Source organism: Capra hircus, chromosome 12 (genome assembly GCF_001704415.2).
Source record: "Capra hircus breed San Clemente chromosome 12, ASM170441v1, whole genome shotgun sequence".
Lineage (NCBI taxonomy): Eukaryota > Metazoa > Chordata > Mammalia > Artiodactyla > Bovidae > Capra > Capra hircus.
Window position 1 is genome coordinate 52,135,193 of NC_030819.1, and position 19,487 is coordinate 52,154,679.

Below are 19,487 nucleotides of genomic sequence, written 5' to 3' on the forward strand. Positions count from 1 at the left end.
CAATAAGAAACCAGGGCTTTCAGTCCCCTCTTTCATGGTAAGTCCAAGTCAGTAAGTAAGGGGGATCATAGGACCACCCTCTGAGCCTGTTTCAGTCATGGAGATGGGCAGATAAAGCTGTTTGATTGCATGTGTTGGACTCTGCAGGACACAGAAAACAAGATTCCTTCTCATGACACCTGTTTTAACTTGCCCTGGTGCTTCCTTTCTTTTTCCCTGGATAACACTCACCTGGCACAAGATGGGCCCCAGCTTCCCCAGCACTCTTAGGTGATGAAAATCTCCCCGTCCCTGCCAAACGATTCATTTTAGTAACTAAAAATCCTACCCAGGGTCATCATCAAAAAACACCAGTCCAGGGCTTCCCTGGTGGCTCAGTGATAAAAAATCCACCTGCCAATGTAGGGGATCTGGGCTTGATCCCTGGTCCGCTGCAGAGCAGCTAAGCCGTGCACCACAATCACTGAGCGTGTGCTCTAGAGTCTGCAAGCCACAACTATTGAGCCCAAGTGCCACAAATACTGAAGCCTATGTGCCAAAAGCCTGTGTTCTGCAACAACAGAAGCTATCGTGATGAGAGGCCCTCACACAGCAACGAAGACTAGCTCCCTGCTCACTGCAAGCAAGGAAGAGTGCAGCCATTTTTGTTGTTTAGTCGCTGAGTCGTGTCCTGCTCTTTATAACCCCATAGACTGTAGCCTGCCAGGCTCCTCTGTCTTTGGGGTTCTCCTGGCAAATATACTGGAGTGGGTTGGCATTTCCTTCTCCAGGGGATCCTCCCAACCCAGTGATCAAATCTGCATCTCCTGCATTGGCAGATTCTTTACCAATGAGCTACTAGGAAAGCCCATAAATAAGTGAATCTTAAACACACACACAAAAAACACCAGTCCAATCCAGTGTAAAATTTCCTAAATTTTTATTGTGGTCCATTCTCAGCCTCACACTGCAGTTTGGAAGCATAGCTCCAGGCTGAGGTTAACTTCCCCTGAAACAATTGCTTCATGATTTTACGAAGTGGAATGTTCCCGATTGCGTGTCTTTGAGTCAAGGGAAACAATTAATCGGTTCCTTCTGCAGAATGTTGGCCAGTTATAAAAAGACAAAAGTGTAACAAATCATTATTCCCTTGTTTCATGAGTCAGCACAAGACTATTTAACTTGGAAACAGAAAGATGATGATATTGTGGGCACACAGTTCAGTGAAGTCCTAAAGGATGAGTAAAACCATAAGCCAAGCAGAGAAAGGAAGACGGTATCTAAGGGAGAGGAAACAGGACCACAAATCATGGAATAAAAATAGCAATAAAGCTGAGGAGCTTCTACAGTTGCCTTTGTAAGGGTCAGAGGGTAAAAGTCATGCAGAGCATAAGAAAAATAGAACCATGTGGTCATGAAGCCTCTACACTACGAACATATGGAGTGACTGGAAGGACATAGGGAGTACCCTTTAGGCTTTAATCAAGTTAGGTGATCACAGCTACATTCTACAAAGACTCCTCAGGCACCAGAGGTTAGGATGACTGAAGAAGACAAGACTTAAGAACAAAACCAAGAAAAACTGGTCTCTGTGAGATTAAGTAAAATGCTTCAAGAAGGGAATCAAGAGTGCCAAGTTGCTGAAGTGCCCCCACTTGACAACAAGGAGGCCACTCTTGACTTAGTTCTTTGCTCCAAAACCTACAGGGATCTGTAGGATCAACGGGCAAACTATCCAGCGTGGCATATAAGGCTCATCACAGTTTGCTGCTGCTGCTGCTGCTGCTAAATCGCTTCAGTCGTGTTCAACGCTGTGCGACCCCATAGACCGCAGCCCACCAGGCGCCCCCGTGCCTGGGATTCTCCAGGCAAGAACACTGGAGTGGGTTGCCATTTCCTTCTCCAATGCATGAAAGTGAAAAGTGAAGTTGCTCAGTCATGTCTGACTCTTAGTGACCCCATGGACTGCAGCCTACCAGGCTCCTCCATCCATGGGGTTTTCCAGGCAAGAGTACTAGAGTGGGGTGCCATTGCCTTCTCCCATCACAGTTTAGCCCCCATCAATCTCAAATTCTTCTGTGGCCACCCTGCCAACCCTGATACAGTCTGTGTCCAAGATCAGCTGATACTTAATATCAGCATTCATGGAATACTCACTACATGCCACGCACCAACTAAAAACCTTCTGTGATTCAGCTCATTCAGTCTTCCCAGCCACCCCGTAAAGCACATGAAGACCTCAATTTCAGGTTAGGAAAATGAAAGTAAACATCTTTCAGCTATGAACGGAAGAGCCTGATTTTGAACACAGGAAATGCAGCTGCAAAGCCCCAGCACTGTTCAGTGTTAACCTAGTCAGTCAGTTCAGTCGCTCAGTCATGTCCGACTCTTTGTGACCCCATGGACTGCAGCACACCAGGCCTCCCTGTCCATCACCAACTCCCAGAGCTTGCTCAAACTCATGTCCATTGAATCAGTGATGGCATACAACCATCTCATCCTCTGTCATCCCCATTTCCTCCCGCCTTCAATCTTTCCCAACGTCAGAGTATTTTTCCAACGAGTCACCTCTTCACATCAGGTGGCCAAAGTATTAGAGCTTCAGCTTCAGCATCAGTCCTTCCAATGAACAGTCAGGACTGATTTCCTTTAGGACTGACTGGTTGGATTTCTTTGCAGTCCAAGGGACTCTCAAGAGTCTTCTCCAACACCACAGTTCAAAAGCATCAATTCTTTGGTGCTCAGCTTTCTATATGGTCCAAGTCTCTCTGTTAACCTAGTGTTTACAAAATGTGGTCACTTCACACTGCCTGACCTCCCCCATGGGCTCCACCTGCATTGTCCCACCTGCCTGCATCCTCCAGTCAACCCTCTCTTTCTGATAATCCCTAAGTTGTAGTCCTAGAATCACTACTTCCTGAACCTTTCCTGCACTCTTCAGTCTGAGTCATCCTGTATAACCTGTATGTTGTACATTCACATTGGTACTTTAGTGCCAATCACATTTCTGTTAATCATATTTCATTTCTATTCATTGCAGCGCATGTCTCTTTGTACCTTAAGGGCCTAGAATTAATAAATGTTACTCAGATATTTAGAGTTAAATGAATGGCTGCATATAAGTGGATATTCACTTTACCCCTAACATCAGTCAGCAAGGTTTTATTTTGGGTTTTTGTTCTGTCCAAGATGCTTTTGGTTGCAAATAACTGATTACCTGACTAGCAGTAGCTAAACTGGTAAGGGTTTGTTTTTCTCATAGCGCAGAGGAAGGCTGCTCTTCTTCAAGATCAGCACCCCAGTGACGTGGAGACCTCCCACTGCTTCCCATAAAATGGCTAATACAGCTCAACATTTCCACATTCGATGAAGGAAGAAGGGAAAAGGGAAGACTCCCACCCTCTCTGTTTTATGGGAAAAGTAGAATTTCCTAAGCACACTTCTGTTTCTCTCTCATTGGCCAAAATTCTTATCACATGGACACCCCGTAGCTGTGAGGAAGCCGCAAGAAAAGTGAACACAGTTGTCCCTGGGTATGGGGAGCAGGATGGAGGTGGATTGGTTCCAGGACCCCCCTGGTTTCCAAAATCCTTGGATGCTCAAGTTCCTTGTATAAAAGGACATAATATCTACATATAACCTACACACATCTTCTGTGTACTTTAAATCATCTATAAGTTTACCATCTGAGCCACGAGGAAAGTCCCTAATACTTTAGGCTGAACCAACAATCACTCATAAATTCTATATAGGTTATGTAGAATACCTACTACAATGTAAATGTAATGTAAATTGCCAGCCCATGGAAAATTTAAATTTTGCTTTTTGGAACTTTCTGAAATTTTTTTCTAGTATTTTCAACCTACGGTTGGCTGAACCCTCAGATATAGAACCTGTGAATACGGAGGGTCCATGGGTTTATCTAGCCTTCCAAACCTCTGTGGCAGGTTCCAGCAAGAGAGATGAAATTTATGAGTGACTGTTGGTTCAGCCTACAGCTTTGCGCTAATCTACACAGCAAAGTTATGTTTGAATTATCTGTAGAAGTATTAGGGACTTCCCTCATGGCTCAGATGGTAAAGAATCAGCCCACAGTGTGGGAGACCCAGGTCCTATCCCTCGGTTGGGAAGATCCCCTGGAGAATGGCATGCAACCCACACCAGTATTCTTGCCTGGAGAATTCCATGAACAGAGGAGCCTGGTGGGCTACAGGGTATGGGATCGCAAATAGTCGGACACAACTGAGTGACTAACACATACTTTAGCAGTGTTAGAAAACAGCATAACTGGTAAGATTGTAAAAGCCTGAGTACCAACACGTCAAGGCACATTTTCTGAAGGATTAGGGGTAACGTTTTGTGCCCGTCACCTTTCTCTGCCTTGGGATGGGAATCGGAGCAGATTCTATGGTTTTTCTGCTCACTCTAACATAACCACGGTTCTGAGGTCTCTTTAAGTTATACAACATGATTTCATTTCTATTATTGAAACAAATCTAGCCAAAATCATTATATAAAATTTCAACCTTCAATCCTCATGCAAAGGTCAGCTCTCTCCTTGCTGAAGCCATCAGCACCCCGCACTAGGGCAGATGGTCAAAGGCTGCCAGCATTTGAGGGGAGCATGTGGGGGTCTGCTCTCTCCCTGTCTCCCAAATAGTCAGCTGTGATTGACCCCACACAGGCCAAAGCCCTGAGGCAAGAGAGGAAGAGGGTGGGCTGTTCTCCTTGACTGGGTGGTCCTGAGCCCCATGGCTCTGGCAAGGGAGTGAGTTCACCCTCTCTCTTCTTAACCCCCTATTCCTGAGCATCTCTATTTGATAAGGCTCTCCCATTTCTGCTTTCCATCAGATCGCCTGACCTTGAGGGAGCATGGAGAGTCCACCGTCTTGGGTGCGGTTTGCTGGTCGCACAGGCTTTCTCTCCAGGCTTTCCCAGGGTGCCCAGCACCTGCCCTCTGCCCTGTGCAGTCTCCACTGCTGGTGAACCTAAAAAACCTTTAAAATGGTGAGTTTCATGATAGGCGAATTATATCTAACATAATAACAACATTGTAGTTGATGTGAAGCAAAGGCGTTCCCTGCACACTGTGTGTAGAACCCCTCTGGGCTCAAACACCTGTGAACGTGGCTCCCGTGATTTTCCTGGTGGCTCCAGTGGTTTATCTATTTAACTGTCTTCTTAAGATGCTCTGGGCCTTTTCCAGAGTGGTCGGAACTGACATCTTTGCCCTCAAATACATATGTGAACAAGATGAAATACAGGCTCCTTAGGAGAACATGCGAGTTCTACTTTGCACACTCATTCACGCCCCCCCCCCCACCTCCAATGTGCTCTCCCCACCTCCCACCTCCCTTTCTGGGCTCTGCTCCAGCCCCATCAGATCAGCCCCTGCTCTCTCATGTGGCCTTTGCCTGTGTCCTTCTTCCTCCTCCAACGCCCACTCCTCCTTCAGATTTGGGAAGCCTGATACCTCACAGGGCGCCACAGCTGCAAGCGAGCCTCGTGCCCACCTGCCGGCTGACTTACCCTGTGTGTGTCTGCTCCCTAAGCTCATGGACCCCACGCTCCACCATCGAGGCCTCACACAGAGTGATCCTTACACAGAGGACCTGGTTTTCAACCAGAGAGGCCAGTGGCCTAGGCATGGCTTATCCAGCAACCACGTTCAATAACCACTCAGCCAGACAAGTGACAAAACTTCCCTTCTCTTCGTGCCGGTGTAGACGCAGTAGCTTGACTTCTATTTTTAGTTCCATTCAACATGCTTTGGGAAATGATGTCATGTTTCTGAATTAACGTTCCTGCCTTTGCTCCTTCCAAAGAGGGCATTATGCACCCCCTAGAGCAAAAGCATCAGGTAGAGCATGAGACTGTACCCGCTTTACCTCATGCTTTTGAATCTGTTGTTAATGTGAGAGGTAGTTGTTGAGTTGCCAGAAATCCCAGATTGTTCATATATAACTGGGCCAAAGCGCAATTACCCAGGAAGAGCCTTAAGTGTAGTCGTGCTTCTGAACGGCAATGGGGTAATCAGAAAGAACTTCGCATTAGAAAGGGAAAAAGTGACTCAGGCCCTCAGATTTTGTCAAGGTGACACATTTTGAGCTGTCTTAGCCATTTCAGGAATAATAAAACCACCCATGGCCTCTGAATTCCTCTTCTACTTATGTAATCTTTGATGAAACATCCTCTCTTGGAACATTTTATAGAAAATACAGGGACAGGGTGAGCTAACTGTGGCAGTAGGTACATTAAAATGAATGTACCCCATGCTAATAATTAGAGTAAACTGAACTGAATGGAGTCTCGCCCTAGACACAACAGTAAGGAAACTTTTGACATAAACCTATAACTGCTGCTAAGTCTATCAAACGCTCCATCATAAAAACTGATTGCACTGGACATAAGAAAGGAAATGGTATGAGCAACGATACCATAATACACTCTAATACGCTCCTTCCTTTTTTCTGTGTCTTCCGGCTATTTATATTTTTTCTTTTCTTTTAGGAAATTAACAATTTCCCTTCTGTTTTGCCCTTTATTTTACATGTTGCTTTTCTTCACTCTCTACCTGTCTCCACCCTCTACCCCCTTGAAAGTGAAAGTGAAAGTTGTTCAGTCATGTCGGACTCTTTGCAACCCCATGGACTATACAGTCCATGGAATTCTCCAGGCAAGAATACTGGAGTGGGTTGCCATTCCCTTCTCCAGGAAATCTTCCCAACCCAGGGATCGAACCCAGGTCTCCCACATTGCAGGTGGATTCTTTACCAACTGAGCTGTCACGGAAGCCCTCTGCCCCTTCATGTGCGGATGAACTCATAGTCAGATTCTTGGCTCTCACACCTTTCCACGGGATGTCACCACTCTAAGCTCACCGCCTCACTTGTAGGACCCTTCCTTGGGGTTATGAGGAGGTGAAACGGGCTATCACTGACCGGGAGGGTCACGTGTATTCATACAATAAAAATACACGACAACCAGGATGCCCTAGGCACTGGCACTCTGATTAAGGGGCACAGTCCCCGGAGGGGTATGTCCCCCTCTGCCCGTGGGTGAGTCAGCTCATGGGAAACATCAATCAGGCAGGCACCGTAAGGAGGAGGCCTCACACCCTTCTTGTCGCCTTTATCCTCCCCCGTGCCCTCCTCTCTGGCTCTGGAGGTCAGTGCTGGAAAAACCATGACGCAGGCCAGTGTGTCTCAGGTCCCCTTCAACCTTTGATCTGAACTTCACCTCCTCTCCTGACACACTCTGTGCTTGTATCCACTGCGTCCCCAGCTCTGCTGAGCTCAGTAAACGTTACCCCTCCTAGGTGCAGGCTCTCTGCCAGGGGCTCAGAAATCAGACAGATAATGATCTTAATAACAGCCCCACTGCCCATTAGGAACTCAACGGCCTGTGTGCTCAGTCACTCAGTCTTGTCCGACTCCTTTGCAACCCCCTGGACTGTAGGCCGCCAGGATCCTCTGTCCATGGAATTTTTCCGGCAAGAATACTGGAGTAGGTTGCCATTTCCTCCTCCAGGGAATTTTCCTGACCCAGAGATCAAACCTGCATCTACTACATTGGCACTCAGACTCTTTACCACTGAACCTCAAGGGCAGCCAAGACTAGAATGATGCAGAAATATCATTTCAACATAAAAGGGACAATGCTGAAATAAAGGCAAGCTGCTGAGTGCCACAGCGTGGCTTTCCATTAAAGGCTTTCCTGGACGAGCACCGCAGTCAGGAAAGAGACTGCTCTCCTGGGTGACCCTCTGTCTAGACCGAGGTCTGGTCTTCTCTTCCCTCATTGTCTCTCCTCCTGAGCATACCCAGGCTCAGCTCCCATCAGCTGTATCCTTCACACACCCGCCAGGCACACCCCTCCTGCGCACAAGGACCCCCTCCAAAGTGGCCCTGGGACTTCCATTCTGGTGCATTCCCCTGTGTTCCTGTGTGTTTAGAGATATCGTTTATTTTTCCTTCCATCTCTTTAACCTTCTTTGGAGAAGACCACACACACAGGGAGCTCCCAGCCAGCCCTCCCCCTCCAGCCCCGAAGCACTGTGCTCTGACCCCTGCTGCTTCTTCCCCCAGTGGCTCAGCAGACACTTCCTGGCTCTCAAAGGGGTCTGTTTTAATTTCTACCGCAGTGTGGGCCCTGGGATCAGAGGGCGGGAGGTGCGTCACTTACTGCCTCTGAAATCCTATCACCAAGACCACTGTTCACTTAAAGCAGTCATTGGGATGTGAGAAATGGAAAATCATGCACAATAATAATAATCCGTGTGGCTAATGAAACACTTCCTAGGCACCAAACGCTTGTCATTTAATCTTCACTAAAATCCTATGCGGCATGTTTATTCCTATTTTACAGATGAAAAGGAGATTCAGGAAAGTTCTAACTGCCCCAGACCACATACAGGTCCCGCAAACCCATACCCTGTGCATATCTCCACGTGGGGCTGTTATTGGTGCTAACAGAGATGTTTATCCTGGGGAAAACGTGACTCCAGCGTGCATGCTATACTGTTCAAATAGGAGAAAGATTTTCATGTGCAAAAATTTCTGCGACTCCAGAGACAGATGTGGGGTTCACGATAAGGAAAAATATCCCTTATATTCACTATAAGGAAAACTAACAGTGCTTGTTTGTATTTACTTATCACCAACCACATGCTGACTCTTCCACATCCACTGTCATATTTAATTCCCAGAAGAATCTAACATTATCATCCACAATTACATATCAGGACTCAGGACCCAGGGAGGGCAAGTAATTTGTCTGAAGTTTCCTTGCAAACACCAAGTGTCAAGACCAGAACCCAGGTCTCCATTCAATGTTCTCATTCTGTGCTGCACCCCAGAATTGAAGTAGAAGAGAAACATTTGCTTTGAAATTCTAAAAATCTCGCAGTCAGCACACCTTAGGGAGTGCATGCGTGCTTGACTGCTAAGTCGCTTCAGTCGTGTCTGACTCTTCGTGACTCCATGGACTGTAGCCCACCAGACTCCTCTGTCCATGGGATTCTGCAGCCAAGAATACTGGAGTGGGTTTCCATACCCTCCTCCAGGGGATCTTCCCGACCCAGGGATCGAACCCATGTCTCTTATGTCACCTGCATTAGGCAGGCGGGTTCTTTACCAGTAGCACCACCTGGGAAGCCCATGCCTTAGGGGTAGGTGCCCTAAATTCTCTCCTAAGAGCTAATCACAATCTTGCATTCTCAAGCACGTGGCAGTTTTACAGTCTGGCCAGATGTAGGCAGCACAAGAGCCCTCAGGCACATGCTGGGAAACATGTTTAAATGAATATGATAAATACATGAGCATGCACTACAGAATAGAGACACACATAATGCAGCCGAAAGGGTGAGATTGTACATTTCACTACTTCCGTTTCATTCGTTATAGCCAGTTGAATTACTTGTTGAAAACTACGCTCCCCTACATATCTGAGCACCTCTGGGAGTTCTTGAAGAATAGGCCTGCTGCAGTCCACGGAGTCGTAAAGAGTTGGACATGACTTAGGGACTAAACAACAACATATTTAGCTGTGAAGTAGTGTCTCAAACAGAATCCCTAGACCATAATTTGATTAAACTAACATCCTCTGGTCAGAAGGATTTGAGAAATGAGTTTATTTATGAAAAACAAATGGGAATCTTTTTTATTTTGTCATATTTTATCTTTAACATTTCTTGCTTACGTTCATTAAAGTTTTTTTTTTTAATTTCTTATTTTATTTCATTTCCAAATGTTTGGACTTGGAGTGATAATGTCAATGAATGATCACTTCAAAAGCATTGTGTTTTATGTCTGTGCAGTCAGTGCCACAATAACTTGAAAATATGAATTATAGAAACTGTGCCCACAAAATTATAGATCTGTGAATTTGTGAAAAACACCTTTCTGGGTTTTTCCTTTGCTTTGTATAAAAAGGGATCATGCTACAGCCTTCCTCATATGGAAGGTTTACAAATAGCTTCATGCACTTGCTGTTTGGTGGACAATGATAGTAGTTGGCAGGCAACCACTTGGAGGGGACACAAAGGAAATGCTAGTTAGAAATAGGTCAAGAGAGAATTTTTTAAGGAAAATTGGGAATGAATCCATAAAAAACAAAAATGACTGAATTTTATATGATTACTGTAACTGAATGGACCCTTCCTCTGTTAAAATCCTACATTTTGCTCATTTTCCAAACCATTTCAAATTTTCTCTTGATAAGGATTTTATTGGATAAATTAGATAGTTATAAAATAGAAAAGATATCTATTTACTGACAGCTTCTGAAAATGAATATTTCTGAAGAACCAAAGACAAGATTTTTAACAGAGAAAGCATAGAATAATAGTCATATGAACAGCTGTGCTTTTTTTTTTCAGAATTCACTCAAATCTAAATCCCCCCCCCAAAAAAAACCTATGATTGTTCACTATTTCTATAATCTTTATAAATATAACAGCTAAGTAATTTTGGCTGATTCATGTTGATGTTTGATAGAAACCAACACAATACTATAAAGCAATTATCCTTCAATTAAGAATAAATACTTTAAAAAAATAAAAGAAAATAACTCATCAATGAAAAAGCTATTAAGGGCAATTGAGTGTACTTCAGAAAACATATACTTAATGTTATTAGCAATTACAGTTTATATGTGTGTTTGTCTTTTAAGACGCTGGTCACTTTCTTGTTTTCTAAATATTTTCGCACTGCCCCGAATCCTTTCCCCTCTGACTAATCCTGTTAATTAATTCCTGTTGCCACTGAGTTGATCTGTTATGAAGTATGACTTAGCCTCGCCCCAGCATAACAACACTCAGTACTTCAAGTCCAAAGGCTTCGTAGACTCACCTTTCCCACCTCATCCCACCCCTCCTTCCTGGGTATCCTCCCAGAGCCCTGCAGCCATGCTTATATCCTTATACCTTCTTTTGCACATTTCTCTGGACATTTTGCTTTAAAGACATTAAAGAGGAAAAAAAAAACCACCAACAACTAGACATGACTTAACCAGTCAACTGAGTGGACTTAATCCATGGATAATCCATTCTATGAATTTAAAGAATGGGCTAAACCTGACTAACCCTTTGAGCAGCCTTCGCTAAACAGTTGTAAGTAAACTGGGTAACGTTCATGGTATTTATACTAAAAATACATTAGCACAATTTTCTGTTCCAGAACAGGAAACAAGGATTTCGAATCATCTCTTATTGTAACATGACCTAAGAATGCAAAGAATATGATGGCAAGGTACACAACTACTAAAATGCAGACATAAAGATGACCCTCCCAGTGTTTGCCTTTTTCAGTGACTGTGGGCAGAGAAGCCTCCAGTTCTCTGCAAGGCACGTGTTCTGCTTGCCAGCCCTCTGAACTCTTCTTCTGGGGCTCAACTGAAGCTTTAAGCTAAGCCTTCCCTAGTTTAAAAAAAAGGACAACATAAGTGTATGATGGGTCTGTAGTCCTACACAGATCCATCACATTTGCCTCCATCTTCTCCATGCAGGTGAAAGGAACAAATTAAATAGTGTCTGAAATATCTTCCTCTGGGACTCTACATTCAGCCACCACTTTCTTGCAACATGAGAAAGGTTAATTTATTTATTTATTTATTTTTCTCTTTCTGTGGGCAGTAGGGAGCAGGTGACCATTTAATTTTATGTCAAAATGTCAGATTGTTAGGCTATGCCTTCAGATGCCAGTTGTCATAATCATAGGCAATCCCTTTTATACACTTTTCTGTTTTTAATATTTTCTATGATTCTTCAAGGGATGTTTTTTCTATTCAGTCTTTGAAGGCTTTTTCTACAGCAGCTATTTAACTTGGCCTAGAATCCCAGGGACGGGGGAGCCTGGCAGGCTGCCATCTATGGGGTCGCACAGAGTCGGACACGACTGAAGCGGCTTAGCAGCAGCGGCAGCAGCAGGAGGTGCTGCAGGTTTCAGATTGCATTTGGCTTTGCCTCTGGAAAGAATTAGCGTTTTGTTTCTATGTTGTTTTTCTGTGGCTATTGCTTGCAATCATAACAAACTAGAAATTAAGAACCATTTATATTAAAGTATCATAAACAAATCATTTTGCCTACTGCTTAATTAAAAAAAAATAATAATCTTGAGTCAGTTGGGCTAAGTTTTCTATATGAGATTCCCTCTCCCTCCACCCCTCCCCCAGGAGATTCAGTAAATGAGATAATTTAAAACTGCGTTTCTTGCTGGGTAATAGGCTAACATTATTATTATTCTTAAGGAAAAGCTATCAGTTGGTTTTTCAATGGAGTGGACCTTCGTGAGCAGTGTCTAAAGGTCAGTGATTACGACCCCTGTGTATTTTCAATAACACGTGTATTTCTACAGCTGAGACAGTTCCTCGTCTCCCGTCGGTGATTCTGTGACTGCACCGAACCTGTCCTGGGTCCGCACACAGGTCCTCCTTCCCTAACAGGAGCCTGCCTGGAGCGGGACAGCCCTCGGGGCTCCCTAGGGACCGCCCTGCAGTTTACGAAGCTCCCCAACACACACACCTGTACCCCCAGGGCTCTGCTGCGAGGACCAGGGGAAATAGGACATCTAGGGTTTGCTTCAACATGAAAAGGCAAAGAAAAAGAGAGACAGGAATACCTGTGGCTGAATTATGACAACTGCTGAAATCTGCCCACTGGGTACAGGACGCTCACTGTAATAAATAGTTCCCTCTGCTTCTCTGGACGCCTGAAATTCCCCATGATAAAATTTTTACCACAAGGCAGAGGGGTACCAAGGCTGAGCAGAGGACTTCTGTTAATTCCAGGGGAGGGGGATGAGAACCAGCACCCTCCATATGCACCAGCACCCTGCAGGGGGCCACTCTCCACCCGCTCTGGGCCCCGGACCAGCCTGTGTAGACCATCAGTGGTGTCTCCAGGATGCTCCCTGGGCCCTCTCTTTGCCTCTTGCACTTCCTGTCTGATGGCCAGTGACACTCCATAAGCCCCTCCCCAAAGAGAGCCCAGCGCAGGTGGAAACGGAGGGGCTGACAGTGATGGGAAGGGACACCCCGCCACCAACAAGAGGGACAAGACAGACCAGTCTGCAGCTGCTCTGTAGGCTGGGGCGGCAGTGGTGGTGATCGCGGCACCCCCCAGGGCACCTGCATTGAGGACAGGTGCTCAGGTTGTGGGTGGGGCTTTGTGCGGGCTTCTGGAGGATGGAAGGATGAGAGCCGCATCAGATACAACATAAGTGTCTTACATTCACAGGCTCTCATCTAACATTTTTATGGGCATTGTTTTCCCTAAGGCTGCATGACTAGAAAATGGGATTCAGACCAAGTATGTCTGGCTCCAAAGTCTACACTCTTTCCATTACACGATTTGTTTTCTCTTAAAACAAATGGGTGTCTGTGTTTGTGGAGGGTGTTTGTGGAGTTGGTCTTGTTTTGTTTGGATGCGGAGGTATGTGTCTAAGGAGGAGAAAGACGTAGAAGGGACAGGATGGGACCCACCGTCCCCTCTCTGGCCACATGAGAGGGACCGGTTTGGAGCCTGTGAGGACAGAAGGTGAAGGACCAGTGCCATGAAACCCTGGGTGGGAATAAGTCCAGGCAGCAATGCCTCTCTCCCAGGAAACAAAATCAGCACGGGCTTGAGAAGAAGGCATTCCTCTTCCTGACCTCCAGTCCACAGGTGGCAGTCACTTTGGTCCCAAGGGGTCTGTTGGGTTAAAGTCTTACAGAGGCACCACCTACAGAGGTCATGACAAGTGCCCCTGACCCAGAGGCTCAAGTGGAAAGAACATAAGCAAATTCGTTCCTGAGACCATAGGAGATGTCACTGCCCCAAGGACACCCAGAAATAGCCGGGGAAGAAGTTAAGCCAACGAGAAGAGCATCAGGGTTAAGGTCTTATCAACAGGTGAAGATCTGGAGTCATGGAGACGTGGGTGTAAATATGAATTGACCTTATTTACACTCACGAACTTCTGAAACCTAGGAGGGGCGGCATAATCACTTAAGTACTTGCTCTTTCTCTGGACTCCACCTTCCCAGCTCGATCCCTGGCTGACTGCCATCAGGTCCACAGCTCCATCAGAAGTCAGGGCTGGCTGGTTTGCTTGGCCCTCTACTGCCCACTACTGCTCTTCCCCACTGGGCTTAGTCTTCATACACTTGGACTCAGCTAGTCTGCCTCCTCTCCTGCTCTCTGGACCCTGCTGTCTTACCTGAATCTTTACTGCTCCTATTATGGCATAATAGGAAATAAATATTTGCTCCTTGCCTCTGAGTCTTGGCACAAAACTCCTAAAACTCTCGGAATTCCCTGAGAAAACAGTGTCTTTCGTATGCTGATGAGGTAGCTCAAGGCAGGGCCCCTAGAAGCTTCAGATGGGGAGGGAGGACTCAACCCTGTGATTAGAGGGTTGGAGTTTTCTGACCCTTCTAATCTCCATGGAGGGGGAAGGACTAGAGTGAGTTCAATCAGTCAATGATGTAATCAGTCACGCCAATACAGATACTTTGCTGGGAACTCGGAAACAACCACTAAGCTACAGGAACTTCCAGGCTGGTGACCACATGGAGGTGCTGGGGTGTGGGGGCCCCCGGACAGGGCCTGGGAGCTCTACACATGCGCTGCCCCCAAATCTTGACCCATGATCTTGACAAGAGCTCTTGTCTCTTCCATGAGCAGTTACAATAAACAGTAATTGTAAGTAAAGCACCCTCTGGGTTCTGGGTCAGTCTAGTGAGTTATTGAACCCAAGGGAAGGGGTTCTGGGAACCCCTGAATTTGTAGTTGGGGTATCCCAGGGATCCCATTCCCATGGGCACCTGAAGTGGAGGCAATCCTGCAGGACTGTCTGTGAGATGGGGTCTGTGCTAACTCTGGGAAGTTAAGTGTCAGAATCAACTTAATGTTGCTGAACTCCCAGGAGGTCCTGGAGAATTAGGGAACTGATCGTTGTAGGAGAGATGACTCAGCCCCCATCCTCATCAGGTTGTTGACATTCATCTTAGATGTCCTGGCCGTTCTGACACTGCCAGGTGGCCAGGACACTCTCCCAGCCTCAGTGGAGAGACTGATACAGGAGCAGCACTAAGAGGTCAGTGGGGGGCCTCCTCCACGCAGCCCTCCTGGCAGAACCACCCTGGTTGCTCACCTGGGAGGTGACCGCAAACTGCAGTGGGCCTTCCTGCCTCTGCTCCTGGCCTCCACACACCAGCTGGAGGGATCCTTTTACAAAGGAAGTCAGATCATGCCTCTCCCCGCAGTGGGTCCCCATTTCCTTCACGCTTTCTCTTTAACTGTGACTTCAGCTCCCTGGCCCTAAGTCCCTCCCCGCCAGCCCACCAGCCTCCTCCCTGTTCTTGGAACATTCCAGGCAGCACCCACCTACAAGATCTACACAGTCTGGAACATTCTTCCCTGAAAGAGCTTATGACTAATTCCCTCACCTCCTTCAAGTGTCTGCTCAAATGTCACTTCCAAGAGGTTCGTCTTGACTATTCTATTTAAAACTGTGAGTGACACACGTTCCTATGAAACCCCATAGACTCCCACCTCCTTTTCATGCTCACCGGTCTTTTGTTCCATCATGTGAGGTACGACTTAGTGACTAAACAACAACAAAAATGAGGTACCCTGTAATTTAATTATGTATTAGGTTTATTGTGTACTTTCTGTCTTCCCCCTGTTAGAGTAGAAAATTCATCAGAGTCATCAATACCTACATCCATATCATTCCCTTACATATTCTTAAAGCCTGGCCTAATAAATGCCCCACACACGTTAGCTAAAGGAATGACTTTGTGATGAGCAGGATCCTATAGGGTCTTCGCAAAACAGACCTCCCTCGCTGTCTCTGCAGGTCCTCCGCCTGCCTTTGTCTGTAGAAAAACTCTAGGCTCTTATGTTTTCCCTGAGTCCCAAAGAGTAAATTTAACCAAAGAAGTGAAAAAATGCAGGAAGAAAGGAAACAGTCAAGCAAGACAAAATAATAGTTTAGTCGCTGAACAAAGTTGAAGATCTTTAGTTCCACCTCAAGGGCTGTAGCGGAGAAGGCGATGGCACCCCACTCCAGTATTCTTGCTTAGAATATCCCATGGACGAAGGAGCCAGGTAGGCTGCAGTCCATGGGGTTGCTAAGAGTCGGACACGACTGAGCGACTTCCCTTTCACTTTTCACTTTCATGCATTGGAGAAGGAAATGGCAACCCACTCCAGTGTTCTTGCCTGGAGAATCCCAGGGACGGGGGAGCCTGGTGGGCTTCTGTCTATGGGGTCGCACAGAGTTGGACACAACTGAAGCAACTTAGCAGCAGCAGCAGCAAGGGCTGTAGAGGATATTCTGAGCCTTGTTCTTTGAGCTGTTTTGCAGCTGCTGAATGAAACCCCACCAGGCAGGAGAAGTTAACTGCGTGCTGTCCAGAAGCACATAGACCCTAGATGAGGTGAAACCAGGTTGATACGCTGACCCTGATTACCTTACCATCAACAAAATCAGAAGAAAGGTCCATGAGCTCACCACACAGCCCATGTCTCCCTCCTTCACCCCGTCTTTATGAACCTGTCCCTGAAAGCTTTCAGGGAGTTCAGACTTAAGCACCAGCTGCCTGGACTCCTCACTTGCAGTGAACGCTGCCCTTTCCTTCACCTTGATCCTGGGGTCAGCACACTCACTTTATTGCATGTGGGTGAGAGGATTCATTTGGTTCAGTAACAGTGTGGAGGGTCCTAACTGAAAGGCTACATTGTGGTCCCCTGGGAAGGTGGACACTGGATATCAGATGGACCCTGGAGGAGGAGAGGCCAGTCCAGCCATTCTGGGCTTGTACCTGACCAGGGCTCTCTCTCAATCCTTAACCAAAGTTCAGAAGCTCCTCTGAGCTCTCTTTTCAATGAGTCTCATCCTCAGGCTCTATCTTTGAATGGCCTGGCCCAGTTTTAGCAAGAATCCCACTGTCAGTGTAGACAGACCTCCTCCCCCTTGAGGTCTGAGTAGCCTCCATGTCTGACCAAAGTCCTCCCCACCCACCCTTGACACTTGAGCACCCTGGCCTGCTATCAGCAAGTCAGTTCAGCCAGGGTCCCTGCCCTTGATGTCTCATTAATTTGCCATCCACTGACTCCCGTCTCTCTGCTCATTGGCTGTAAATACCCAGCTCTTTATGCTGTATTCTGAGTTAAGCCAGATCTCTTCCACAATTGCAATAGGTATCAAGTCTTAAATAAAGACTTCCTTACTGTTTTGATAAGTGTCAGGGTAATTTTTTCTTTAAAACCCTGTGAGTTTGAACAAGTCACATAACTTCAGTTTTCTCATCTCATCTCATCAATCCACTAAGATAGGATCTTTTAGACATTGTCTAAAAGACCAGCCTGAATCAACCCCAAATGGACCAAGCGCTTTAGCACCCTGTACCTAGAACTGTTTCTTCAGCATCCTAGGGGACAGGTTCCCCAAATCTGGTCCACCTCTCTGTATCCTGGAATCTGCTCTTTGCACAGTAACACACTGACACTCCAGAGGTCTCCTGGACACAATGGAAGGGAACCAGTCCCAAAGCACCCTTCAACAAGGGAGACCAGGGACTTCCCTGATGGTCCACAGGGAGGGGGACCCAGGTTCCATCCCTGGTCAGGGAACTAGAGCCCATATGCAACTAAGAGTTCACATGCCCTAACTACAGAGTTCACATGCTGCAACTGAAGATCCCTCATGCTATAACTAAGATGCATTGCAGCTAAATTTTTAAAAAAGAGTGATACCAACTCAATTTTTAGGTTAATATTCAGATGGTATAGTCAATAATATGCCTGCTTTTATCTTAGCAGAACATTTTAAACTGCTTATCACATAGACAATCTTCTTTTCCTAAATACTCACATAAATCCAGTAGGCTGGGAAGGCTCTGTGTGTTAACACAGTGGGTACACACGCCCTCTGAGCACTCAGTTACAGTGCCCTAGATCAAGCCCACCCCAGATCCTTCTTAGCTTTAAAAATTATTATCTTGCCCCTTGAACAAAAAGACCAGGCAATCAAGTTTTACACAGTAAGGGTCTTAATGAGACAAGTTTTAAATATCTTAATAAAAATGTGTTTATAAAATAATCTTAAGATGCTTTGATAATGAACATATACTCTGTGTATTTATAAATGCTGCTGTATGCAGTCACTGACATTTTAGCTTTAAGGAAATTATAACTTCTGAGGAAATTCTAAAGAGCCCAAAGCCTACAGGATGTAAATCTCTGCAAAGATATTCTCAAAGTTAATTTATACTTTGTTCTAGCTAAAAACAGATTGGAGCACCTAGTGACTGCAAAGATGATCCAATCTGTTGGGGTTTTTTCACTGTCTCTTAGATGCTTCAAGTCAATCTTAATTGTTGAAAATATATGCTTAGTGTCAGCATCAAAGTGTCTGTGTCATCACTGCTATTTAAAATAGATTTATACATGAAATTATTTCTAACAAATCTACTAACTGATAAGCTGAGTGAAAATGAGTTAACATTTAATTGGAAAAAAACTCTACTTTCAAAACAAGAGGAAAGCACTATACGGAAGCAGTTTGCTGCTGCTGCTGCTAAGTCACTTCAGTCATGTCCGACTCTGTGTGATCCCATAGACGGCAGCCCACCAGGCTCCCCCGTCCCTGGGATTCTCGAGGCAAGAACACTGCAGTGGGTTGCCATTTCCTTCTCCAATGCATGAAAGTGGAAAGTGAAAGTGAAGTCACTCAGTCGTGTCCAACTCTTAGCGACCCCATGGACTGCAGCCTACCAGGCTTCTCCCTCCATGGGATTTTCCAGGCAAGAGTACTGGAGTGGGGTGCCATTGCCTTCTCCGATAGAAGCAGTTTAGAAGGTAAAAAAAAAAAAGAAAGAAAAAAATCCACAGAAAATACTGTGATAGCATTTGTATGATGCTATATAAGGGTTCCTCTATCAAGCTTAAACAATTTAGTGTCAGAAATAGCAAGAAAATTCATCTCAGATGACTTCTTATAATATTAGAAATAACCAAAAGTTCCAGTTTGTCAAAACTCAAACCCATTAAGTAGTCTCTGTACCTATGTTATTCTCATATTTGAATAACAATGAGTCACAAGTGAATCTTGATTTGTTAAGAAGTAAGTTCAATTGAAAAGGTTACTCTTGAACTTCCTCTGTCTAATGAATAAAGGTTTTCAAAAGGTAAATGAGAAAAAACAAATATTGGGTTTTCCCAATGTTTCAAATTGGAAAGTCAAATTTTAAAAGACCTTTTATTCATCGATGTCATTGGATTACAAGATGTGAGGACTTACCTGATCTCTATGGTCCTAACTTTTCAATTATTGAACACACTATTTGAATACAGACATCAAAAATCAATGAGTCTTTTGTTATAAGGAAAAAGGAACACAGAGAAATTTAAGGGGTAATTCTACATATCAGTGATACGATATGTTTTTGCATATACTCTCAAGCTTTTAAAATAAGTTCCTATAAAATAGCAACTAAATTTGCGAAAAGGAGCAAATCTTATC

The 19,487-nt window shown here is 45.3% G+C and overlaps 1 protein-coding gene across 2 annotated transcripts in view; it reads right to left on the reverse strand.

Annotated features, from left to right (window-relative positions):
• The window catches only part of SACS (sacsin molecular chaperone), an 81,390-nt gene that overhangs the window by 45,276 nt on the left and 16,627 nt on the right, over positions 1 to 19,487 (reverse strand). The window lies entirely within an intron of this gene.